This window comes from Phascolarctos cinereus, unplaced genomic scaffold, assembly GCF_003287225.1.
Source record: "Phascolarctos cinereus isolate Bilbo 61053 unplaced genomic scaffold, phaCin_HiC Scaffold_4;HRSCAF=312, whole genome shotgun sequence".
In the NCBI taxonomy this organism is placed as follows: Eukaryota; Metazoa; Chordata; class Mammalia; order Diprotodontia; family Phascolarctidae; genus Phascolarctos; species Phascolarctos cinereus.
The window spans coordinates 192,245,845-192,273,823 of record NW_027555847.1 but is presented as its reverse complement, the minus strand read 5'-3'; positions in this window follow the sequence as shown (position 1 = coordinate 192,273,823).

The following is a 27,979-nucleotide window of genomic DNA, read 5'->3' as shown; positions in this document are numbered from 1 at the left end:
TTAAACAGAACAAAACAAAATTAAACTATTAAGATAATAAAAATCTAAGAGCTGTTTTTATGCAAAAAAGCAATAAAATATATAAAGCATTGCTTAGTTTCATTTTATAAAAGAATGAAGAAAGCCAAATATCCAGTATCAAAAATGAAAAAGATGAAATCACAACCAATAAAGAATAAATTAAAGAAATCATGAGGAAACATTTTGTGCAATTACAGGCTCATAAATATAACAATTTGAGTGAAATTGAGGGATATTTACAAAAAAATAAATTAGCTAGATTAACAGATCAGGAAATATAATGCCTAAATAAACCCATCTTAGAAAAAGAAATTGAACAAGCCTTTGATGAACTCCTTAGGGAAAAAAAAATTCTTAGGGTCAGATGTATTCAGGAGTAAATCCTACCAAACATCTAAAGAACAATTAATTCCAAGACTATATAAGCTATTTAAAAAAATATACAAGAAACTCCTTTTATTGCACAAATATGGTGCTGATACCTAAACCAAGAAGAGTCAAAACAGAGAAAGAAAATTTTAGAATAATTTCCTTAATAAATATTGATACAAATTTTCTGAACAAAATGCTGATGAGGCAATTGCAGTGTTATATCACAATGATTATACACTATGACCAGGTGAGATTTATATCAGGAATGCAGGAAAGCTATCAACATAATTGACCTCATTATAAAAAAAAACAGAAATATGATTATTTGAATAGATACAGAAAAAGCTTTTGGCAAAATGCAGGACCCATTACTATTATAAATATTGGAAAGAATAGGGATAAAGAGAGTGTTTCTTAAAATGATAAGCAATATTTATCTAAAACCATCAGCAAGCATTACCAGTAATGGAGATAAGATCTGATCTTCTCAATTATATTGGAGGTGAAACAAGAATGTCCATTGTCACCACTATTATTCAGTATAGTACTAGAAATGTTTGCTATAGCAATAACAGAAGAAAAAGAAATCAAAGAATTAGAATAAACAGTGAGGAAACAAAACTATAATTCTTTGCAGATGATATGATTATGTATTTTGACAACCCTAGAAAATCAAGTAAAAATTATTTGAAATAATTAACAACTTTAGCAAAATTGCAGGATAGAAGATAGACTCACATAAATCATTAGCCTTTCTTTATATGACCAACAAAGCTGAGCAGCAAGAGATAGAAAGAGGAATTCCTTTTAAAATAACTGTATACAAGCAGAGAGAGGATGGTGGAGTAAAAGCAGTGACTTGCTTGAGCTCTCCTTTAAACCACTCCAAATACCTATAAAAAAATGGCTCTAAACAAATTCTAAAGCAGTAGAACCCACAAAAAGACATAGTGAAACAAATTTCCAGACCAAAACAACCTGGGTGGTTGATCAGAAGGGTATATCATACTGGTTTGGGAGAGGAGTTCAGTTCGATAGGGGCATGCAGGCCACAGTGAACCTGAAGCAGGCCTCAGAGGACTGAATCATTGGCAGCTGTGGTGGTTTCCAGACTTCTCAACCCACCAACACCAAAAACAACTTATAAGGTCAGTGGGAAAAGTCTGTTTCTGCAGTGAGAGAGAAACTAGGTATCAGCCCCAGTTCGCAAATGTGGTCCAGGGGCAGCGGCTGCTTCCTGAGCCCGCAGACTGAGGGGGAATCCAGTGGCTGATCAGAGTGGGGTTACAGGGATCTCTTTTCCAGTACTGAGGCAGGAATCTCTTGCTTTGCCCGTGCTTAGATCTGGGTCACAGTTCTGAGGACCAGGAGGAGTGCCGACATGGTGAAACTTGTAGTGTTGGTGAAGAGAGATTACTCCTCACAGTTCCAAGACAGAAACAAGTGCTTGTGGTCACTCATAGACCAGAGCACAGGACAGGAAAAGGGTAAACATCTCACCCCTTATCATACCACCTTGGAAGAACTAAAATGTACAGATTTCTTGAATTATCTCTAAAAATAGCTGTATACATCCCTGAAGCTTGGGACAATACATTCTCCACATTGGAAGCATATCTATACTTTACTAATTTATAACTCAAGTAATTGGCTGGGATTATGAGCAAACCTTACAAGATGTGTCAGAACATAGAATCTTTTTTTTTTTTTTGGTAACAAAGAAAATCAAAACATACAACCAGAAGAAGACAACAAAGTCAAAGCTCCTATATCCAAAGCCTACAAGAAAAATATGAATCAGTCCCAGGCCTCAGAGGAGCTCTAAAAGGATTTTGAGAAGCAAGTAAGAGAAGTAGAGGAAAAATTAGGAAAAGAAATGAAACTGATGCAAGAAAATCTTGAAAAACAAGTCCACAGCTTGCTGAGACCCCAAAAAATACTGAAGAAAATAACACCTTAAAAAATAACCTAAGCCAAATGTCAAAAGAGGTACAAAAAAGCCAATGAGGAGAAGAATGCCCTAAAAAGCAAAATTGACCAAATGGTAAAGGAAGTCCAAAAGCTTACTGAAGAAAATTCTTCCTTAAAAATTAGTGACTTTATGAGAAATCAAGACACTGTAAAACAAATCCAAAAGGATGAAAAATTAGAAAACTATGTGAAATATCTCATTGGAAAAACAACTGACCTAGAAAATAGGTCCAGGAGAGATAATTTAAAAATTATTGGGCTATCTGAAAGCCATGATAAAAAAAAAGTCTAAAATAACTGTATGCAGTATAAAATGCTTAGGAGTGTATGTGCCAAGACAAAACCAGTAATTATAGGAACACACTTTCCACACACATAAAGTCAAATCTAAACAATTGGAAAAATATCAATTGCTCATGGGTAGACCAAGCCAATATAATAAAAATGATATTTTTTTCAAGATTCAATGACAATATTTTTATTAAACTAACTTACTTAATCATACCATACACATCAAACTATTAAAAATGATTAAGCTAGGAAAAATAACAACAAAATTCATTTGGAAGAACTAAAGGTCAAGAATATAAAATGAATTGAAGGAAAAAAATAGAAAGAAAGGTAATCTGGTAATATGAGATCTGAAGCTATATTATAAAGTGATAATCATCAAAATTATTTGGTACTGGCTAAGAAATAAGGGTGGTGGATTAGTGGAATAGATTAGGTAAACAAGACACAGTAGTCAATGACCATTAAAAACCTAGTGTTTGATAAACTCAAAGACTCAAGCTTTTGGGATAAGTACCAACAATTTGATACAAACTTCTGGGAAAACTGAAAAACAAGAGGACACAAATGAGGTGTAGACCAGCAACTCATTCTATATGCCAAAATGAGGTCAAAATGGTTGCATGATTCAGGCAAAAAGGGTGACACCACAAGCAAAGTTGAAGAGAAAGGAATACTCTTTCGGTCAGCTGTATGAGGAAGGGAAAAATTCATGACCAAACAAGACACACAGAGCATTAGATACATAAAATAGTTAATTTTATATTCTAGTTATACATTAAGTTAAGTTATATTCAGTTAAAAGGCTTTTGTAGAAACAAAAGCAACGCAACCAAGATTACAGGGAAAGCAGAAAGCTAGAAAACAATCTTTATATCAAGTCTCTCATAAAGGCCTCATTTCTCAAATTCGTAGGGAACTGAGTCAAATTTATACAAACCATTTCCCAATTGAAAAAAATGGTCAAAAGATATGAACAGGAAGTTTTCAAATAAAGAATCAAAGTTATCTATAGGCATTGAAGAAGCTCTCTAAAACACATTTGATTAGAAAAATGCAAATTAATACAACTCTGAGGTACCACTTCACACTTTTCAGAGCACCTAATATGACAAAACAATAGGAAAATGATAAATTTTGGAGGGAATCTGAGAAAATAGAGACACTAATGAACTGTTGAGGGAGATTTGAACTGATCCCACCATTCTGGACAGCAATTTTGATCTATGCCCAAGAGGCAATCACACTGTGCATAGTCTTTGCTGAAGCAATATCACTACTAGGTCTGTATGCCAAAGACATTATAAAAAACTAAAAAGTACCTACATGTGCAAAAACATAGGAACATTTTTTGTTGTGGCAAAATATAGTAAATTGAAGGGATGCTCATTAATTACGAAATGGCTGAACAAGATGTGGTACATGAATGTAATAAAATACTACATTGAAGTAAGAAATTATGATTTCCTGAGTAAGTAGATTTCAGAAAGAAAAAAAAAACTTGGAAAGATGTATATGAAGTGATAAAAGTGAAATGAGCAGAATGAGGAAAACATTGTGCACAGCATCAACATCATTTTGTAATGATAAACTGTGAATTACTCGGCTCTTCTCAACAACACAATGATTTAAGACAAGTACAAAGGAGTCAAATAGGAAAATGCTATAGACATCCAGATAAAGAACGGATGGACTCTGAATGCAGAACAAAGCTTACTTTTTTTCATTTACTTATTTTTTTGTTTTTATTTTTTCCTCTTGATCTGTTTTTTCCCACAATTGCAATAAACAGGGAAATACGTTTTACATGACAGCACATGTATAACCTATATCAAATGGCCTAACTTTTGCAGAAGAGTTGGGAGGGAGAAAAATTTGGAACTCATTTTTTCTTTTAAAATGAACACTGGGGGGGTGGAGTCAAGAAGGGGCGGAGTTAAGATGGAGGAGTGAAAGCAGTGACTTGCTTGAACTCTCCCCCAAATCCCTCCAAATGCTCAAAAAAATGGCTCTAAACAAATTCTGAAGCAGCAGAACCCACAAAAAGACAGAGTGAAACAAATTTCCAGCCCAAGAAAACCCAGATGATTGATCAGAAAGGTGTATCGCGCTGGGCTGGGAGCACAGCACAGCAAGGAGTGGGCCAACAGGCTGCAGTGAACCTGGAGCAGGACTCAGAGGAGCGAATCTCGGGCAGCTGTGGAGGTTTCCAGACTCCTCAATCCACAAATTCCAAAGACAACTTAGAAAGTCAGTGGGAAAAGTCTGTTTCTGTCTGTGGTCAGAAAGGAAGGCGGGGTTTCAGCTCCATTCCCCAAGAGTGTGGCCCTGGGGTGGGGCAGCTGCTTCCCAAGCTTCCAGCCCAAAGACTGAAGAGGAATCCAGTGGCTGATCAGAGAGGGACTGCAAGGATATCTTTGCCAGTGCAGAGGCAGGAATCTCTTGCTTTGCCCGTGTGTAGATCTGGGACACAGTTCTGGGTGGCAGTGCTGGGGTGATGAGGAGCGCTGGCATGGTGGAGCTTGTAGTGGCTGTGGGGAGAAACCCCTCCTCACAGTTATGGGACAGAAAGGAATACTTGTGGTCACAGGCCAGGAAAGGAGTCACCCCTTATCATACCACCTTGGTAGAACTGAAAATTTACAGGTCCCTACAATTATCTCTGAAAACAGCTACACAAACCCCTGAAGCTTGGGACAGTACACTCTCCACATTGGAAGCAGACTCTTACCTTAACAAAGAGTTTAAAACTCAAGTAATTGGCTGGGATCATGAGCAAGTAGTGCAAAAAGAGTCAGACTATATTGTCTTACTTTCATGAAAAAGAAGATCAAAATATACAACCAGAAGAAGACAACAAAGTCAAAGCTCCTACATCCAAAGCCTCCAAGGAAAATATGAATCAGTCCCAGGTCTTGGAAGAGTTCAAAAGGCATTTTGAGAAGCAAGTAAGGGAAGTAGAGGAAAAACTGGGAAGAGAAATGAAAGTGATGCAAGAAAATCATGAAAAACAAGTCAACAGCTTGCTGAAGGAGACCCAAAAAAAATACTGAAGAAAATAACACCTTAAAAAACAGCCTAACCCAAATGGCAAAAGAGGTCCAAAAAGCCAAGGAGGAGAAAAATGCCCTAAAAAGAAAAATCAGCCAAATGGAAAAGGAAGTCTAAAACATTAAAAAAATAAGAAGAATTCCTTAAAAATTAGGGTAGAGCAATTGGAAGACAGTGACTTTATGAGAAATCAAGACACTATAAAACAAATCCAAAAGAATGAAAAATTAGAAAATAATGTGAAATATCTCATTGGAAAAACCAACTGACCTGGAAAATAGATCCAGGAGAGAGAATTTAAAAATTATTGGACTATCTGAAAGCCATGATCAAAAAAAGAGCCTAGACATCATCTTTCAAGAAATTATCAAGGAAAACTGCCCTGATATAGTAGAACCAGAGGGCAAAATAGAAATTGAAAGAATCCACAGATCTCCTCCTGAAAGAGATCCCCAAAGGAAAACTCCTAGGAATATTGTAGCCAAATTCCAGAGTTCCCAGGTCAAGGAGAAAATATTACAAGCTGCCAGAAGGAAACAATTCAAGTACTGTGGAAACACAATCAGGATAACACAAGATTTAGCAGCTTCTACATTAAAGGACTGCAGGGCATGGAATATAATATTCCAGAGGGCAAAGGAGATAGGATTACAACCAAGAATCACCTACCAGCAAAACTGAGTAAATCCTTCAGGGGAAAAAATGGTCATTCAGTGAAATAGAGGACTTTCAAGCATTCCTGATGAAAAGACCAGAGCTGAATAGAAGAATTTGACTTTCAAATACAGGACTCAAGTGGAACATGAAAACAGGAAAGAGAAATCGTAAGAGACTTATGAACATTGAACTGTATACATTCTGCATGGAAAGATGACATTTGTAACTCATGAGAACTTTGTCAGTATTAGGGTAGTTGAAGGAAAAAAATTATACGTATGTATATATAGATAGAGAAATAGAGAGAGGGCACAGGGTGAGTTGAAGATTAAGGGGTCATATCTGGAGAATAAAATTAAGGGATGAGAGAGGATGATACTCGGAGAAGAAAGGGAGAGGTAGAATGGGGTAAATTATCTCACAAAAAAAAAAAAGAAAAGAATGTCTCTCACAGTGGAGGGGAAACAGGGGAAGGTGAGAGGGAATGAGGGAATCTTATTCTCATAGGATTTGGCTTAAGGAGAATAACATACACATTCAATTGGATGTGGAAGTCTGTCTTACACTACAGGAAAGTAGTGGGAGAAGGGGACAAGAGAGAAGGGGGGTTAGAGAGAAGAGGGAAGATTGGGAAAGAGGGTAAGAAGTAAATACTTCTGAAGAGGTACATCATCAAAAGAAAGAATAGAATAAGTGGGAGGGCAGGATAGGATTAAGGGAAATAGAGTCAGTTTTTCACAACATGTCTACTAAGGAAGTGTTTTGCATAATTGCACATGTACAACCTATATTGAGTTGCTTTCCTTTTCAATGAGGGTGGGTGGGGAGGGAGGAAGGGAGAAAATTTGGAACTCAAAGTTTTAAAAACACATGTTAAAAAAATATTTTCACATGCAACTGGGAAATAAGAAATACAGGAAATGCGGTACAGAAGTCTATCCTTCTCTACAGGAAAATAGAAGGGGAAGGGGTTAAGAGAAGGGGAGGAGAGATAGAAAAGAAGCCAGACTAGGGGAAGGGGTATTCAGAATGCATGCCATCTTGGGGTGGGGGAGGGTGAGAAATTTGGAACTCAAAAACTTGTGGAAGTGAATATTGAAAACTAAAAATAAATAAACTTATATAAAAAAAGAATTATAAGATTATTTTTCTCCAATGGGAATAACATTGGCTCCATGGCACTCTTTCCTGTCTTCTCAATTTAGAATATTTCAATCATTTGAATGGGTATCTCTCTATACGGATAATTAGATTTTCTCATTTATCAATTATAATTCTTTCAACAACTCAAGCAATTACTTTATTTTCTGCTACTCCCCCTTAATTCAAGATGAAATTATTTGTGTTGCTATATATAAACTCAAGAGAATGTGTGACAGAGATGACAACATCAGCCTTGGTATGTGGAACACCTGAGTTTAAATTGTACTTGTAATAGCTACTGGCAGCATGATCCTAGGCAAGTCACTTAACTTCTCATTTAGTTCTCTGAGAAGAGAAATGGAAGAACATTTGGCAATCCGTGTTGGTTTAGGGGTTTTCCTCATCGGAAGCTCCTCATACTCATGAAATTATAGATCTGGATGAAACACACACAGAAACTCAGAAAGCCAGGTTTAGTGGAAAGAGGACTGAACCTTGAGTTACAAGGCTTAAGTTTCAGGCCCAGTTTCAACGTTTATTAGCTATATGACTGAAGAAATATCACTTAACTTCCCTTTATCTCAATTTCCTTATCTGAAAATCAGAAATAAAAACACTTGTGTTAACTGCTTCACAGAGTTATAAGAAATTGCTTTGTAAAAACTTCAAATTCTATAGCATAAGAACTTTTACTTGGCATTTAAAATTCATAAAATAGTTTTACCTTTATCTAATTGCTTATGCTGAATGTCTTGAACTATATAAATAGAGAGTAGTAGAGTTGTAGAGAATAAAAACGATGAACCAGAAAACCTAGTGTCAAATACTGGCTGTTCCAGTCTAAACATGAAGTATCACTTCTTTTAGGCCTCATTTTTTTTCCTGCTATTAGAGAGATTGTTTGGTCTCTCATAGTAAATGCTGGATGTGGAATCAGGAGAGACTTCAGTTTTAATTCTACCTTCTTTGCTTACTAGATTTTTGACTGTTGTAAACCATTTGATTTCTTTGAACCTCATTTCCGCATCTGTGAAACTGCATTAGTACCTACCACATCCAACTCAGAGACCTACTGGAAGCATCACAAAATTACAGAGTTGGAAAAGACTTTAGAATCAAGGTAGTCTATCCATACTTTAATAAGTTTCCTCTCTATATCATACTTGAAGAATATTAACCAACCAATCTTTACTTGAAGACTTTGAGTGATGGAGAACACATTATCCAGAGGTAATTCATTCCATTTTGAATTGCTCTAATACTTAAGAAGGGTTCTTTTGTAGTTTTGGCTTTTTCTGTTTTGTTTTTTCTCTCTTTTACATCAAGTTTAAATTTGTCTCTTCAGCTTTCACCCAATGTTTCCATGTTTGTTTCGGTGGCAAGGAGTACAGGCTGTATGTGACAAGAAGAGTAATTTTAATCTTTCTTCCACATAACAACCCTCAAAATACTTGAGGAAAGCTATCAGGTTCCCCATTAGTCTTCTTATTCAAACAACCTTTGTTTGGTATGAACTTGAATACTTTATCATTCTGGTTGTGAACTTCTTTAAACTCTTATTACCTTTCAGTTGTTAAATCACGTGTGACTCTTGGTGACACTGTGGACCGTAGCATGCTAATACTGTCCACACTGTTTTCTTGGCAGGCATACTGCAATGATTTGTCATTTCCTTCTCCAGCGGATTAAGGAAAACAGAGCTTAAGTGACTTACTCAGTTTCACACAGCTAGTAAGTGTCTGAGAATGAATTTGAGCTTAGGTCTTCCTGATGCCAGGCCCAGTATACTATCCACTGAACCATCTAGCTACCTCTTCTTGAAACTCTATAGTTCATTAATATTCTAAAATAGTGTCCTTAAAGTTATCAAAATACTGCAGATGTCATTTGAGTGAGGAAGATTAAAGTAGAACTACATTCATTTTAGTCTTGGACATTATGCTTCTTTTTGTGGCTTAAAATGGTGTTAGATTTCTGGTTTCTGGATGTGCTTACATCAAGTTTTCTGTCTAACAAAACACCCAGAACTTTTAGCATGTCTTCCTTATCTTGCATTTTTTATGTTAATTTATAATTCATAGTGTAAGAATGAATATCTATCATTAATATTTTAACATTATTAACTATTTTAAAACTATTTTTAAAATTCTGTTACCCAGTATGTTGACTATCATTCTCAGCTTTGTTTCATCTACATACTTCATAATTATGGTTATCATCAAAATACATGTTTAAAATCTGGGAAAGCATAAGGCAAAGCCCTAATTTCTGGGCCACTTATTTGAATTATAAATGGCTTCTCTGTCAATCCAGTCATTTAACAGATTCAAATTCACCAAAGCATCTTACCCATATCTCTCCATCTTTTCCACAAGAATAGTTTGAAAAATTTTGTCAAGTGTTTTGCTAAAGTCTAGATAAATGAAAATAAGTTTAGTCTGCCAAGATGTGTTATTAATATAGCTATATTGACTACTTGTAATCACTACTTATCCCCCAAGTAATAATCAACTGGTATTGTCATAATGTTGTTATGTCAGATTTATGAGTTTGAAATAAGATATTGTCTCCCAAAGTCCCCTGATAATATATCTGATCCTCTCTTAGCTTCAGTTTCCTTATATGTTATGTGGAGATAATAACACTTTCACTACTTACTTCTCAACGTTGTTGTGAGGAAGGTCCTTAATACTTATATAGACAGTTGGCTTCAGAACCAGTTCATAAGGCTCTTCTGTAGTTCTAAACTTTCTTTTAATTTCTTGTTTCCTTTCTTGTTTCCTTCCTTCTTTCTTTCATTCCTTCCTTCCTTCCTTCCTTTTTGAATAAGAAATGAGAATAATACATAAAGTTCACATGCTTCTGTGACAAGGACAGCCTCTAATGGATTGGGTACAATATTGTTTGTTTCTTTCTTTTCCTTAAGTCAATACACCAATTATCCATAACTTAGCCTTTCTGAAGATCCTTTCCATCATTAACTTGCTCACACATTCAGTCAATAAATATTCATTCATCATATATTTTCTGTATGACCGTGTGTAAATTAATAGCTCTTTTAGCCTCAGTTTTGTTATCTACAAAATGATAATAACCTGACTCATTGTGTTGCATTAAAAGAAGTACTTTGTGAACCTTGAAGTCTTCTATAAGTGGGAGTTATCATTATCATCATAATCTTGTGAGATAACACAAGCCAACAATCATTCACACTTTGGTATGATGGAGCTAAACCACATTTCTTTTGATAGATAGCTGACTGAGTTCCTCCTACTTAAGATTTTAAATGATAAGAGATCAATCAGTATTCAAATAACAAATATTTGGTAAGCTTCTACTAGATGCCAAGTACTATGCTAAGTATTGAAGATTCAAGAGAAAAAAATGAAAGAATCCCTACTTACAAGGAATTTATATTCTAATGAGGTAGACAAATTTACAGAAAATACAGAGAAAGATTTAACTTCAAACCATGGAACACTGCTTAATGCAAGTTTAGAGATGTGGCAGTGAGGTGTAAGGATCTAAGAAGTAAGAATGCAGCATGGGGACTTGGAATACAGTGAATGGGAATGTGGGAGAACAGTAGATAACAAATTCTGTTTCATAATTTCATTGAGGGCCAACCATGTCTGACAGTATAATAAGCATTTTAAAAGGTTTTTTTAGAAATTACTATATCATTGATTAAGAAATCATTTTACATATTTAATCAGAAACAAATCAATTTGCATATAAAATAAATAATTCTAGATACCACAGATCACCATATGCCAAGAAAAAATAAACTTATTAGTAGCATAAGACTATAAAATTTATGATGGTGAGTTTTCCTTTTCTACTAGAGTGCTACTACAGACAAAAGAAGTAATATTCACATTAAAACAAATTTTCATTTCTAACATGGCAATAAAAGGAAACTTTATTTTAACAAAACTTTGGAGTATAATGGAAAGAAGAATTATACTGCTACCCAAAATATATTGCTTTTCTTAGAACAGATCATTTGCAATAAATAGTTAAGTGCCTACTATATGCCAGAAACCATGCTACATGGTTGGAATATAAAGAAAAAAATGAAGTAGTATCCACCTTCAAATATCTTATATTCTGCAGCAAGAGACATGTGCATAAAAAAAGTATATAAAATATGTGCCAAATAAGTACAAGTGAATATGTCATGTTGTATATAGCATACCATTTTACTCTATGTGGTGTATTGTATTATATCATGCCATACTATATTGTAATATACTATGGTGTACTCTGCTATACTATACTACATTATCCTGTGGTATTCTATGTTAAACTAAGCTATTGTATTACTCTCCTGTACTGTACTATAATAGTACACTACACTTGTATTACATTTTGTCATACCATATCCACCATATAATATTCTTATCATGTGATATCATATCATACATAATTTCATAATATATTTGCTTGAAAGATACTAACAGCTGATGGGATTAGGCAAAGTCAGTTGTAGAAGTTAGCATTTGATTCTTAGGCAAAATCCATCATCAAGATACAATATTGTGCTGTAGTTTACAAGAAGATCCAGTTGAATGTCATTAATTGGTTCCATGCAAATAAAACTAAGTATAAATTAAACAACATTGAAAAGAGAATTTCCACTGTACTCTGATTTGTATCTCACACAATTCTGACCAGTCAGTAGGCTTTCAAAATATGACACTGGAGTTATATGACAATTTCTGTAAGCTACGTGCAACTAATCTCTAGTTTCCCATGAGTTAGGGGTCAATGTGCATGCATCTTGGACTGCAATTAATCTCATCTTGCTTATTTGCCTCTACCTGGTTTGAAATTAAAAGTTTCTAAATTCATCCCAATCTAGATATTTAGTTGTAAGTCATTTTCACATGATCCAAACATGTAGCAACACTGAATTTGTAAGCTATTTATTTGGAACTGAAATGAATTTTAAGGTAATAATCAAACTATCTTGAATACATTTCTGAACAAATTTTACTTCCTTTCTGGCCCTCTTTCCCTCTCCTGGATACTTGGAAAACAATCGTCATTAGTGTGGAGAAAGGTTATTATCTTCAATGCAGACAGCTTTATTGTCCAAATTCTACAACCATTGCCTTCTTGGTCTTATTTATTTGTTTTTTGCTTTTTGTTTCTGTATAGATGTGTATGTGTGCATTCTCCTTTTTTTACATCATATCTCCACACAATTTTTGGCTTAGTTTGTGGCAGATACCAATCCTTTGTCTGGGTTGATCTCAGCTCTTTGGCTCACATACTTCAGTAGCAGCTGCCATAGTTCCTCTGCAATTACCCAACACCCAAATGCAAGTCTCACATAAAGTGCAATCATTGGCTCTTTGTTTAAGTGTGAATGCAAACCACTGGGAAATATTGTCCTCTGAACACAAAACTATATCATATCCACCCTTGTCCACATTCCTCCACACCAATAAATAAATAATTAACTCTATAAGTTATGCTGGTACAAATATGAACTGTCTTAAGTAATCATACAATACACATTGATTTACATAAAGAATACTCATGAATAATTATTGCTCATGCACAGATCACATACAAGTAAATGAAACCCAAATTAACATTATATACAATGGACAAAACATATAGGTCACAAGCACTAACATAATATATGACATCAAGTGAGAGTTTAATAAGGTAGGACAAATATATACACATATATAATCTCCTTTTCATTGAATCAATCAGCATGTCTTTGTCATGAATATATTCAGATATTGTGCTAAGGATACAGTAGATTCAATTGGAAGAACAAAAGGTCCAGAATATTAAGAGAACTAATGAAGAGAAATGCAGGGGAAGGTAGCCTAACTATTCCAGATCTTAAATTGTATTATAAAGCAGCAATCATTGAAACTTCTTGGTACTGGCTAAGAAAAAGAGTGGTGGATCAGTGGAAAAGGTTAAATAAGCAAGACACAGTAGTCAATGACTATAGTAATCTATTATTTGACAAACCTAAAGACTCCAGCTTCTAGTATAAGAACCCACTCTTTGAAAAAAAAAACTGCTATGAAAACTGGAAAAGAGTATGGCAGAAACTAGACACATAGACCAAAATCTCACATCATATGCCAAGATAAAGTCAAAATGGGTTCATGATTTAGATATAAAGGCTGATACTATAAGCAAACTGGAAGAGCAAGGAATAGTTTACATATCACATATATGCAGAACAGAACAATCCATAACCAAACAGCAGGTAGAGAGCATTACGAAAACTAAAATGGATAACTTTGATTACATGAAATTAAAAAAAGTTTTTGCACAAGTTGCAGGCTATAAAATAAACCCACATAAACCATCAGCATTTCTATATATTGCCAATAAAGCCCAACACCAAAAGACAGAAAGAGAAATCCCATCTAAACTTACTGTAGACTTTATGAAATATTTAGGAGTCTACTTCCTGAAATAAACCCAGGAACTCTATGAACACAATTACAAAACACTTTTCACACAAATAAAATCAGATCTAAGTAATTGGAAAAACATCAGTTGCTCATGGGTAAGCCGAACTAATATAATAAAAATGACAATCCAACCTAAGCTAATTTACTTATTCAGTGCAATACCAATCCAACTACCAAGAAATTATTTTATAGAGTTAGAAGCAGCAATCATCAAAACTGCTTGGTACTGGCTGAGAAACAGGGAGGTGGACCAGTGGAATAGGTTAAATATGCAAGACACAGCAGTCAATGACTATAGTAATTTAATATTTGATAAACCCAAAGACCCCAGCTTTGGGGATAAAAACCAACTCTTTGAAAAAAACTGCTGGGAAAACTTGAAAAGAGCATGGCAGAAATTAGGCATAGACCTAAATCTCACACAATATACCAAAATAAAGTCAAAATGGGTTCATGACTTAGATATAAAGCTGATACCATAAGTAAATTGTGAGAACAAACAATAGTTTACCTATCAGATCTATGGAGAATAGAAGAATTCATGACCAAACAGGATAAAGCGAACATTATGAAAAGAAAAATTTGTTAAGTTTGATTACATTAAAAAGAAAAGTTTTTGCACAAACCAAGCCAATGCAACTAAGATTAGAAGGAAGGTAGAAAATTGGGAAATAATTTTTACAACCAGTACTTCTGATAAAGGCTCATTTCTAAAATATATACAGAATTAAGACAAATTTATAAGAACGCAAGCAATTCCCCAATTGATTAATTGTGAAAGGATATGAACAGACAGTTCTCAGATGAAGAAATTAAAGCCATCTATAGTCATATGAAAAGATGCTCTAAATAGTTATCAATTAGAGAAATGCAAATCAAAACAACTCTGAGGTAGCACATCACACCTATGAGATTGGCCAACATGACAAAACAGGAAAATGATAAATGTTGGAGAAGATGTGGGAAAATTGGAACACTAATACATTGTTGGTGGAGTTGTGAAATGATCCAACCATTTTGGAGAACAATTTGGAAGTATGCCCAAAGGGCTACAAAAATGTGCATAACCTTTGATCCAGCAATAGCACTTCTAGGGCTATATCCCAAAGAGATCAAACAAATGGGAAAAGACCCAAATGCACAAAAATATTCATAGCAGCTCTTTTTGTGGTGGCAAAGAATTGGAAATTGAGAGGATGCCCATCAATTGGGGAATGGCTGAGCAAGTTGTTGTATATGAATGTAATGGAATACTATTGTAGTATAAGAAATGATGAACAGGCTGACTTCAGAAAAACCTGGAAGGACTTATATAGTCTGATGCTGAGAGAAGTGAGCAGAACCAAGAGTACTTTGTGCACAATAACAGCCCCCTTATGTGATGACTGATATTTTTAAACTGAACCCTTCTCAGCATTATGAGGATCTAAGACATCTCCAGAGGTGTCAGGATGGAAAATGTTGTCCACATCCAAAGAAAGAACTATGGAAGTCGAATCACTCTCACTTATTTTTACCTTCTGTTGAGTTTTGTTTCATCTTTCTGATGGTTCCTCCTATTGGTTTTAATTTTTGCTTACAACTTCAGTAATGTGAAAATATATTTAATGGGTATGTAAATGTAAAGCCTATATCAGATTGTGTGCTGTCTTGGGGAGGCTGGAGGGAGGAAGGGGGAGAACAATTTTCAACTCAAAAGCATATGGAAGTGACTGTTGATAAATCAAAATAAATTAATAAAATTTTTTTAAAAATTAAAAAAAAAAAGAACTTGAAGGCCAAAAAGGAGTAAGCGATGGTACAATTAGCTGTGGACTTGAAGGTCATGAAGATATGACATTTACTGGTGATTTCTTCAGGTCCCATGGATTTAATTAACATCTTTATGCTGGTGATTGTCAACTCTTTCTTGCGCCAGTCTCTACTGACTGCCATTCCAGTATCTCCAAATGCCTTTCAGAAATCTCAAACTGGATATTCAGGAGACATCTTAAACTCAATGTCTAAAACAGAACTCATATTTTCCCACAAATTCTCCCAACCTATTATTGTCCCAGACAGCACCATCTTCCCAGTCCCTTACGTTCACAACCTAGAATTCTGGACTTCACATCCTGGACTTCTCACTCTCTCTCACCCTCCATATCCAATATGCTGCCAAGGCCTGTCTATTTCACCTCTCCAGCATCTCTCAATTATGTCCCTTCTCTTCCTAACACTGTGCCCACCCTACTGCAGGCCCTCATCACTTCATTCTTGGGCGATTGCAATACCTTAGCCAGCCCCCTCTCTCCCAATTCTAGTCTAACCTCCATTCAGCCACCACAGTGGTTTTCCTAAAGCACAAGTTCAATCATGTCATCCCCACCCCCACCCAGTAAACTCCAGTGACTCCCTACTGCCTCCAGGATTGAATACAAAATGCAGCATTCAAAGCCCTCTGCAATCTATCTCCCCCCAACCTTTCCAGTCTTCTTACCCCTTACTCCCTGACACATACTCTTGGATATAGTGACAATGACCTTCTGGCTGTTCCCAAGCCTGGACACTCTCCCTCCTCCACCCCAACTGCTGACCTCCCTGGCTCCTTTTAAGTTTCAACTAGAATCCCATCTCCTAAAGGGAAGCCTTCCCCAGCCCTTCTCAACTACAGGGCCTTCCCGCCATTAATTATCTCCTATTTGTCTTATGTATAGCTTGCTTTGTGGGCATTTGTTTACATGTCAGATTGTTAGCTCCTTGAGGGCAGGAACCGAAGTTGGCTTCTTTTTGCATCCCAGGTGCTTAGCACAATGCCTGGAACATAATAGGTGAGTAATAAATGTTTATTGAAGAATGAAAAAAGTTTTTGCACAAAGGCAATGTAACTGAGATTAGAAGGAAGGTAGAAAATTGGGAAAGACTTTTTTTTTTTAATTTCATGAATTTATTTTAATTTATCAAAAATCACTTCCATTCGCCTTTGAGTTTACAATTTTTCTCCCCCTTCCTCCCCACCACCCTCCCCAAGACAGCACACAATCTTATATAGGCTATATATTTAAATTCCTATTAAATATATTTTCACACTAGTGGTGTTGCAAGTAAAAATTAAAACCAATAGGAGGAACCATCTGAAAGAGGAAACAAAACTCATCAGAAGGAAAAAAAATAACAATTCAACTTTCATAGCTCTTTCTTTGGATGTAGATAACATTTTCCATCATGAGGCCTCTGGAGATGTCTTGGATCCTTGTATTTCTGGGAAGGGTTAAGTTTATCAATATTAGTCATTGCACAAAGTGGCTGTTATTGTGTACAGTGTTATCATGGTTCTGCTCACTTCCCTCAGCATCAGACCATGCAAGTCTTTCCAGGTTTTGCTGAAGGCAGCCTGTTCATCATTTCTTATATTACAATAGTATTCCATTACATTCATATACCACAACGTGCTCAATCATTCCCCAATTGATGGGCATCTCTCAATTTCCAATTCTTTGCCACCACAAAAAGAGCTGCTATGAATATTTTTGTACATGTGGGTCCTTTTCCAATTTGTATGATGTCTTTGGGATTTAGCCCTAGAAGTGCTCCTATTGGGTCAAAGGCTATGCACATTTTTTATTTTTTATTTTATTTTTTTATTATACTTTTATTAGTTTATTTTGATTTATCAACAATCACTTCCATATTCTTTTGAGTTGAAAATTTTTTCCCCCCTTCCTCCCTACCACCCTCCCCAAGATGGCACACAATCTGATATAGGCTTTACATTGACATTCCTATTAAACATATTTTCACATTTCTACCTTCCTTCTAATCTTAGTTGCATTGGCTTTGTTTGTGCAAAAACTTTTCAATTTAATGTAATCAAAATTTTCCATTTTGCTTTTCATAATGTTCTCTATTTCCTGTTTGTCAAGAATTCTTCTGTAATCCATAGATCTCATAGGCAAACTATTCCCTGTTTTCCCAGTTTGCTTATAGTATTGGGCTTTATATCTAAATCACAAACCTATTTTGACTTTGGTTTATGGTGTAAGATTTTGTTCTATGCCTAGTTTCTTCCATACTATTTCCCAGTTTTCCCACTCTATTTCTTAGCCAGTACCAAGCAGTTTTGAGGATTGCTGCTTTATAATACAATTTAAGATCTGGAATACCTAAGCCACCTTCCCCTGCATTTTTTTTTTCATTAGTTCCCTTGATATTCTGGATCTTATTTTCTTCCAAAAGAATCTTATTATTTTTTTAACTCTATAAAATACTTTTTTGGTAGCTTGATTGGTATAGCACTGAATAAGTCAATTAGCTCAGGTAGAATTGTCATTTTTATTATATTACCTTGGCCTAACCATGAGCAACTGATGTTTTTTTTTTTCCAATTATTTAGATCTGAGTTTATTTGTGTAAAAAGTGTTCTGTAATTTTGTTCATAGGGTTCCTTGGTTTGTTTCACGAGGCAGACTCCCAAATATTTTTTAATGTCTACAGTAAGTTTAAATGGTATTTCTCTTTTTTCTCTTTTGCTGTTGGGCTTTGTTGGTAAAATATAGAAATGCCAATGATTTATGTGGGTTTATTTTGTAGCCTGCAACTTTGCTAAAGTTATTTATTATTTCAAGTAGTTTTTTACTTTATTCTCTAGGATTCTTAAAGTGTATCATCAAGTCATCTACCAAGAGTGATATCTTGTTTCTTCTTTGCCTATTCTAATATCTTCAATTCCTTTTTCTTCTCTTCCTGAATGATATTGAATAACAGTGCTGGTAATGAACATCCTTGTTTCACCCCTGATCTTCTTGGAAATGATTCTAGTTTGTCCCCATTACATATTATGCTTCCTGAAGGTTTTAGATAGATGCTATTTATTATTTTAAGGAAGACTCCATTTATACCTGTGCTTTCTAGTGTTTTTAATAGGAATGTGTGTTATATTTTGTCAAAAGCTTTTTCTGTATCTATTGAGATGAGCATGTGATTTCTGTTGGTTTTGGTGTTGATATGCTCAATTATGCTGATAGTTTTTCTAACATTGAACCAGCCCTGCATTCCTGGCATAAATCCTATGTAGTCATAGTGTATTACTTTTGTAATAAGTTGCTGTAATCTATTTTCTAATATTTTATTTAAAATTTTTGCATCTAAATTCATTAGGGAAATTGATCTATAATTTTCTTTTTCTGTTTTGACTCTTCCTGGTTTAGGTATCAGCACCATATTTCAGTCATAAAAAGAATTTGTCAAGACTCTTTCATCACGTATTTTCCAAAATGGTCTGTATAGTAGTGGAATTAATTGTACTTTAAGTGTTTGATAGAATTAATATGTAAATCCATCTGGCCCTGGAGATTTTTTCATAGGGTGTTCCCAGGGAGTCTTTTTAATTTCTTTTTCTGTGATGGGGTTATTTAAGTAGTTTGCTTCCTCTTCTGTTAATCCAGATAATTTATATTTTTGTAAATATGTATCCATTTCACTAAGACTGTCAAATTTGTTGGCATATAGTTGGGCAAAATAATTGCTAATTATTGTTTTAATTTCCTCTTCCTTGGTGGTAGCTTCACGATTTTCACTCTTGATACTAGTAATTTGGTTTTCTTGTTTCTTATTTTTAATTTAAGTAACAAAAGGTTTATCCTATTTTTTTTTTTTTCATAAAACCAGCTCTTAGTTTTATTTATTAGTTCACTATTTTTCTTAATTTCAATTTCATTACTTTTTCCTTTTGTTTTCAATACTTAAAATTTGGTGTTTGAGGATTTTTAATTTTTTCTTTTTCAATTTTTTTAGTTGTATGCCCGATTCATTGATCTCCTCTTTTTCTATTTTATTTATGTAAGCATTTAGAGATATAAAACTTCCCCTAAGAACTGCTTTTGCTGCATCCCATATGTTTTGATATCTTGTCTCATTATTGTAATTTCTTGAATGAAATTATTGATTCTTTCTAGGATTTGTTGTTTGACCCAATCACTTTTTAGGATAAGATTATTTAGTTTCCAATTATTTTTTAGTCTATCTTTCCATGGCCCTTTATTGCATATAATTTTGATTGCATCATGATCTGAAAAGGATGCATTTAATATTTCTGCCTTTCTGCATTGGATTGTGAGGCTTTTATGCCCTAGTACATGGTCAATTTTTGTGTATGTGCCATGTGCTGCCAAGAAAAAAGTACATTCCTTTCTATCCTCATTCACTTTTCTCCAAAGTTCTATGATACCTAACTTTTCTAATGTCCTATTCACCTTCTTAGCTTCTTTCTTGTTTATTATGTGGTTAGATTTATCTGGTGCAGAGAGGGGGAGGTTCAGGTGCCCCACTAGTATAGTTTTGCTGTCTATTTCTTCCTGTAACTCCCTGAACTTCTCCTCTAAGAATTTAGATGCTATTCCATTTGGTGCATATATTACTTCATTGTATATGGTGTCTTTTAACAGGATGTAGTTTCCTTCTTCATCTCTTTTGATGAGATCTATTTTTGAGTTCGCTTTGAGATCAGGATTGCTACCTGACTTTTTTTACTTCAGCTGAAGCTTAATATATTCTGCTTCAACCTTTTACCTTTACCCTGTATGTGTCATTCTTTTTCATATGTGTTTCCTGTAAATAACATATTGTAGGATGATGGTTTTTAATCCATTCTGCTATCCATTTCCATTTTATGGGAGAGTTCATCACATTCACATTCACAGTTATTGTTACTATCTGCATCTTTCTCTACATCCATTTCCACCCCTGATTTATGCTTTTCTTTCTCCTTTCTCCTTTTCCCTCCCCACAGTGTTTTGCTTTTGACCATCAATTCCCTTGGTCCCTTCTCCCTTCTATTAGCCCTTTCCCTTTTCTTCCCCATTATCTTTACTGCTTCTTCCCTTCCTTTTATCCCCCCTCTCTTTTCCTTCCCCTTTTCCATCCTATGGCTTTTAAGGCAAGTTAGATTTCTATACCTAGCTGATTATGTTATTCCCTTCTGTTCTAGGGCATAAAAACCTCACAATCCAACTCAGAAAGGCAGGAATATTAAATGCATCCTTTTCAGATCATAATGTCACAGGATATGAACAGGCAGTTCTCAGATGAAGAAATTAAAGCCATCTATAGCCATACAAAAAAAATGCTTTAAATCACTACTGTTTAGAGAAATGTAAATGAAAACCACTCTGAGGTACCACATCACACCTATCAGAGTGGCCAACTTGACAAAACAGGAAAATGATAAATGTTGGAGAAGATGTGGGAAAATTGGAACACTAATGCATTGTTGGTGCAGTTGTGAAATGATCCAACCATTTTGGCAACCAATTTGGAACTCTGTCAAAAGGGCTATAAAGATGTACAAAAACTTAGACCCAGCAATAGCACTTCTAGGGTTATATCCCAAAAAGATCACACAAATGGGAAAAGGACCCAGATGTACAAAAATATTCATAGCAGCTCTTTTGTGGTGGCAAAGAATTGGAAACTGAGAGGATGCCCATCAATTGGGTAATGGCTGAACAAGTTGTGGTATATGAATGTAATGGAATAGTGCTGTGCTATAAGAAATGATGAGCAGGCTGACTTCAGAAAAACCTGGAAAGACTTATGTGGCCTGATGCTGAGGGAAGTGAGCAGATCCATGAGAATGTTGTACGTAATAACAGCCACGTTGTGCAATGACTAATATTGATAAACTTAACCCTTCCCAGAAATACAAGGATATAAGACATCTCCAAAGGCCTGGTGATGTAAAATGATATCCACATCCAAAGAAAGAGCTAGAGAATTTGAATTGCTATTTTTTTCCCTCTTCTGTTGAGTTTCATTTCCTCTTTCTGGTGGTTCCTCCTATTGGTTATAAGTTTTACTTACAACATCACTAACATGAAAATATGTTTAATAGGAATGTATATGTATAACCTATGTCAGATTGTGGGCTGTCTTGGGAAGGGTGGTGGGGAGGAAAGGGGAGAAAAATTTGCAACTTAAAAGCATATGGAAGTGATTATTGATCAATCAAAATAAATTAATAAAAAAATTTAAAAAGAAATAAAAAAGAAAATGGTGTCCCCAAGCATGAGGGACAAACCACAAAACAAAACCAACTCTTCTTCACACTTTATGATCCAACAATGCCAGCCTATTTGCTGGTCTTTAACCATGATATTTGATATCTTCCATTTCCATACTTTCTACTGTCTGTCCCATGGGCTTATAATGTTCTATTTCCTCATCCCTATTTCTTAGTTTTTCTTATTTTCTTCAACACTCACTTCATATCCCATCTTCTGAAAGAAACCTTTCTTGGTCTAACCTCAGCTATTAATGCTTTCCACTCACAAATCACCTTTCTTCTACCCTGTATATATTTTGTACGTTCTTAAGTGATCGTACTTACGGATTTGTATATTGTCTTTTTATTTAGATGTATGTTCCTTGAAAATAGGGATTCTTTTTTTTTACTTTCTTTGTGTTCCCAACATAGCATAGTATCTGATACATTGCAAGTATTTAATAAATGCTTTTTTACTGACTGATCCAGGAGATGAGATCCAGAAAACTGAGTGTCATGGGTGAAAAAATAACAATAATATTAGGTTGAACTATTATAAAACATATGTAGAGGATCAATATGTAATAAGGTTAGAAACCTCTAATATTTTTGGGGCCAAGTTATGAAAGTAAATGGCAAATGGGTGATTTATATTGGACTCCAAAGTATTAAGAATTCACTGTACTTTATTGAGCAGGGCAATGACATTGTCAAAGATGTACTTTAAGAATGTCACTTTTGTACCTGTGTTGAAGATGGATGTAGTGAGGAGAGACTTGAGACAGGGAGATCAATTAGGAGTCTGTTGCAACAGTCTTGGAAAGAGGTAATGAGGTACTGAGATACAGAGGTATTGGTAGAGAGATAGATGAAAAAGGTAGTTAGATAAAAAAAAAGTATGGAGTTTGAACTGATAAGATTTGGTAATAGATTGGGGTTAGTGAAAGGAGAGTGACAAATACATGGGGAGAGTGCAAGAGAGGAGTTGATTGGGACATTAAAATTGAAAACTTGGCGATTACAAGAATGATGCTACTCTCAAGAGAAATAGAGAAATTCAGAAAAGCAGGTTTTGGGGAAAAGATAATGAGTGCCATTTTTGAACATGTTGAGTTTAGGATACCTTCCAAAATGCTCAATAGGCAGGTCATATGAGATTGTAGTTCAGAGAGAGAATAGGGCTAGACATAAATATCTGGGACAGGGTCTTCAAATATATTTGTGGTAAGGGACATAATATGAAATGAGAATTTAACAGAGAAGGCAGAGAAAGGGTGCTGAGAATGATAGGAAGAGATCTAAGAGAGTAGTGTCATAAAAACCCACAGAGGAAAGAGTATTTTGGAGAAGAGGATGATCAGAATGGTAAGAGGTCATAGAGAGTTCATAGGATGAAGATTGAAAAAAAGATCAATAGATAGGATAATTAAGAGACCATTAATTAAGAGCAATCAACTAATTAATTAATTAATTAATGGAAATTAAGAGAGTTTGGCAAGAGCAGTTTCAGTTGAGTGAATATCTTGGTCTGGTTCTTCCCAATATAAACCAATATCTGTTACTAACTTATATTTGCAAGCAGTGGTTAAAAACTTCTTAGACCCTTATTTCTAGACTCTTCATTGTTCTAGTCCAGTTTGCCAAAATATCCAACTAATTCTCCTATGGAGGTTAGGCACATACAAAATATTATCTTCACAGTGTTCTGACAATTTTCCATAGATTAGATGTAGGCTAGCAGAACAATGAATCTTTCAAATACCTATTTTGAGATATCTTTTCACAGAATCAGTATATTTTTTTTTCTGAATATCAATAACTTACATCCAGCCTCTACCATCTGAATGGAATAGCAAGCTAGAGCATGAAAGAGCATGTTTTCCCTCAACTGATTCTCAGGCTAATGATATATTCTTTGTGAGGCTTCACACCTTCTCCAACTTCTGAGAGTACCAAACACAGATAAATATGTTGCAGTGGTTGCTCAAAATATTTATAGGCAATAAAGTTTCTAGTTTAATTCCTGGTGGCATTATAAGCATAAATTAGAAAAGCCATGCAACTAATCCACTAAGTTATCTGCTGAAACTTTGGACTCAACTCCATGCTGAGCAGCATTTAATTGAAATATTCTGATTGTAGGTCTCCAGGACATGGTATAAGTAGTTCTCAATTGGTATTTATGAAGCCTAGAACTTCCTTGAGTAACTTACTCTTAAATCTTGACCCTTATCAATATAGCCATCATCTTCCTAGAGAACACTTATCCTAAAGACATCTATGATGAAGTGTGTACACAAAAATCTTGATAGAATCTGAAAAAGGCCAGTAGTGATATGTGAAGTGAGGAAGATAAGTATATTCTTATAATCTTATTTGCATTTCTTGCACTGGTGATCTCCAAATGCCAGAGTATTCAGATCATATTCACCACTTTTATCTATGCTTTTGGTTCATATTTCATGTTACAAATTCCCAAACCACTAATATTTTAAGGCTATAAGGAAACATTGATGTTATCTAATCAAATTAATATGAAACTAAAGTCCATAGTGGTAAACTTAATTGCCCAAAATCACACAGTTTGTGATAGGATAGAGACTTTATCCCAGGTGTCTTACTTCATGGTCTAGCCCTCTTTCTCTATATAATACTGAACCCACAGTAGAGTCCATTGCAGAGTTTGCTGGTACCAGCAACAGCAAGTGAGCAGAACGAGTTCTAACATGCAACTGGCTTGACTCAGCCTAGAGGCAAATCAACCCAGGGGCCAAGACACTATGTCCTTTACATGAGGAAACAATTCATATATCTGCTGCATTACATGTAGAAATGGCTTTGATAAGGACATATTTTAAATAGCAAGAATTTTAAGTTTGATCATATTCTTCCCAGGGAATGAGGTAGTTGAGGAGAGTGTGTTCATAGTTTGAGAGGTTCTTATTTAATTTCTAGATATACTTTTTTTCATAAATATCTCTTTGTAAAAACTAATTGAAATTCATTGAGCAATTGATATTGAAGCAGACTAACTTGTCAAATTAGTATTGGGAAGATGTTAATTGGTGAGTGTTACTGAGAGGAACACAACAAATGGAGGCTTATGGATAATACTAGTAAAGAAATACTCAACTGACCAGAGTTATTTCTAAAAAATTGACAGAGAAATTGCCATCATCTAGGGGCTCCCACTACAATTGGACATTTGGAAAATGAGGCCAGAGCCTATAGGCTATTTAAAATTATAATATAATGAGACAATTACCATGTTCTGACTAGTTCATAATGTGACTTTGCCTTAGAATTCCCATGGAGATGAAAGAATCATCCTCAGATTCTCCACACAAATATTGTGGAAATGGGAGATTACTTGAAAAACTCTGAGAAAAAATAAGCCAGAAAGAAGAGAGGAATGATAAAGAGCACAAATGTTATACTGCATCCTCTATCTTGTCACCATATCATGACCTTAATGTTTGTTTTCATCAGAGAGATTATAACAAGCCAATTAATTAAACTCTTATTGGTCTCACTGGTGGCAATTCAATGGCTTGTCATAATCCCTCTACTGGGAAGAGCTAGGGATGAAAGCAATACTTATTGGATCTCAGTTTGTCCCCACATGGTACAAAGATAGAGGATACCACACAAAAGTCAAACTCTCCTTTTGATATCTTTTAAGCACCTCTTCCACTCCATCAGAACTTTCAGAGCAAACTCACATAATTATCTGGCTCCACAATATCAGTCCTAGAGGATTCTGGAAAAAAAAATCTTTCATCTTCATGATTCTGATACAAAGCTGTAATAATAATTCTGAATATGTATGCAGTACTTTAGACTTTTTAAGAATATTTTACTTTTCGAAAACAATCTTAGCAGACAGATAAATTAATATTATTCCCGTTTTGCATATCAGGATACTGAGAACTGTTAAATAACTTGCCCAAAATTCAGGCAACATGTGTGGACTTTCAACTATAAACATTATATAGATATTCTACTTCAACACTATTTTCATTATACACACCATAAGTTCAACCCATACTCCAAAATTGGTCCTTCTCTATTGATTTCCAGCCTTATCTACTTAGTACAACCTAATCAACTATTTTCTACATTACCATTTTTAAAAATATCTAGAATGGTTGATCTTCTGAGAAGCTCTGTAGTATGGTAGAGAGCTTCCAGGTGTAAGAGGATCTGTGTTTGAATTCTGCCTCTGACATTTCCTTCCTATGTAATATTGAGCAAATCACTTTACTTTTCTTTGTCTCACCTTCCCAATCTATAACTCAAAGGTTTTGAATAAATGATCTTCTAAGGCAGATGTTGTTAACCATTTTTGTAGTATAAAATTCTGGTAGTCTTTGCAGAATAATGTTTTTAAATACATAAAATAAAATATGTAGGATAACAAAGGAGACCAATTATATTGAAATATAATTATCAAACTATTTTTAAAACAATTTCATTGACCCAGGTTAAGAACCTTTCTCTAAAACATCTTCTATCTCCAAATGAGTAATTTTCATTGACATGTAAATTAAGTGGAAGTAGACAAAAATGAATTAGTAACAAGATGACTGGCTTGGTTTTGCCATATAGCTCAGGGTTTCTCAACTGAAATGAAGGTGTAGACTGGTAATGTATTCAAATATGTGCCTCAGATTGCTGTACCCTTTAAGTCTCACTGAAGATTCTTAGCAAATAGGGGTCAGAAGAAGAAATAATATTTAGAATATGTTTATCACTTTAAAGTTGACAAATAATTTTATAAATATTATTTGATTTGATTCTCATAATAACCTTATGGTGAAGGTAAGAAAGGTATGATTATTCCAATTTTTCAAATGAGGATGAAGGTTGCAGGTAAAAGCATTGATATTATGGCAACTACATTTCATAATATGGTTAAAAACTGGGTCTTCCTGCCTCTCAGTTTCAAACTGCAATCATTGCATCATGCTGCCTCTCCATATAAGAAATGGAGGTACAAGGGGAGTAGGAAGAGTAGTTATAATCAAACCAACATGTATTTATTAAGTGTTTAGTATGTGTTAGACATTGTATTAAGTATAGGGAATATGAAGAAAGAAAAAAAATTAAACATCAGACCCTGTTCTCAAAGAGTACATAGTCTAATAGGGAAAAAAACATATATACAATGTTTATAAGCAAAATATAGACACATAAGTATACACATGTATATATATATATATATATATATATATATATATATATATATATGTGTGTGTGTGTGTGTGTGTGTGTGTGTGTGTGTGCTTGTGTGTGTACATATATATGTACATGTATGTGTGTATGTATGTATGTATGTAGACATATCCATTAAGAGAGACCAGAGACCAGGAAAAGCTTCTTGAAGATAATGGCATTTTAGCTGAGACAGGAAGGAAACCAGAAAAGTCAGAAGACAGAGATAAGAAGATGAGATGGGAGAAAATCCAATGTGTGGGGGCAGCCAGTTATATAATACCAAGTCAAGACATTATGCTTCCTTTAGGAATAGAGTCTATAGGAGCAAGGGAAAGAGAGCAATATGTATAAATATTTCAAAGGAAAGAAAGGAACAGATTATCAAGCCTTTAAAAGTCAGTTTAATTTGTATTTTAAGGGTTTTTTTTCTTTACTTAAAAGGTTGTAAACCACTACAATTTTTCTAACACAAATCAGCAGCTTGGAAATATGGATTTAGCACAAATTTTAAATGTATTTTTCTTTTGCTCTTGTTAAACTCTTCCCTTTGCTGGAGTAATAAGCTTTTTCTTTATACTTTTTTACCTTCTAGTATAACTTTCTTATCTATGCCTCTCTTCCTTGTCTCTCCACCTTATTTCAGATCTCATATGGAAATATACAGCACCTCTCTCTCTTGCTTTTGTGCTCTAATATCTGTGTCTTTTATTGCTCTTATAACTGACTGTTTTTACATCTTCCCCCACACAATGTCCCTATACCCCTGCTGCCGCTAATTTACATA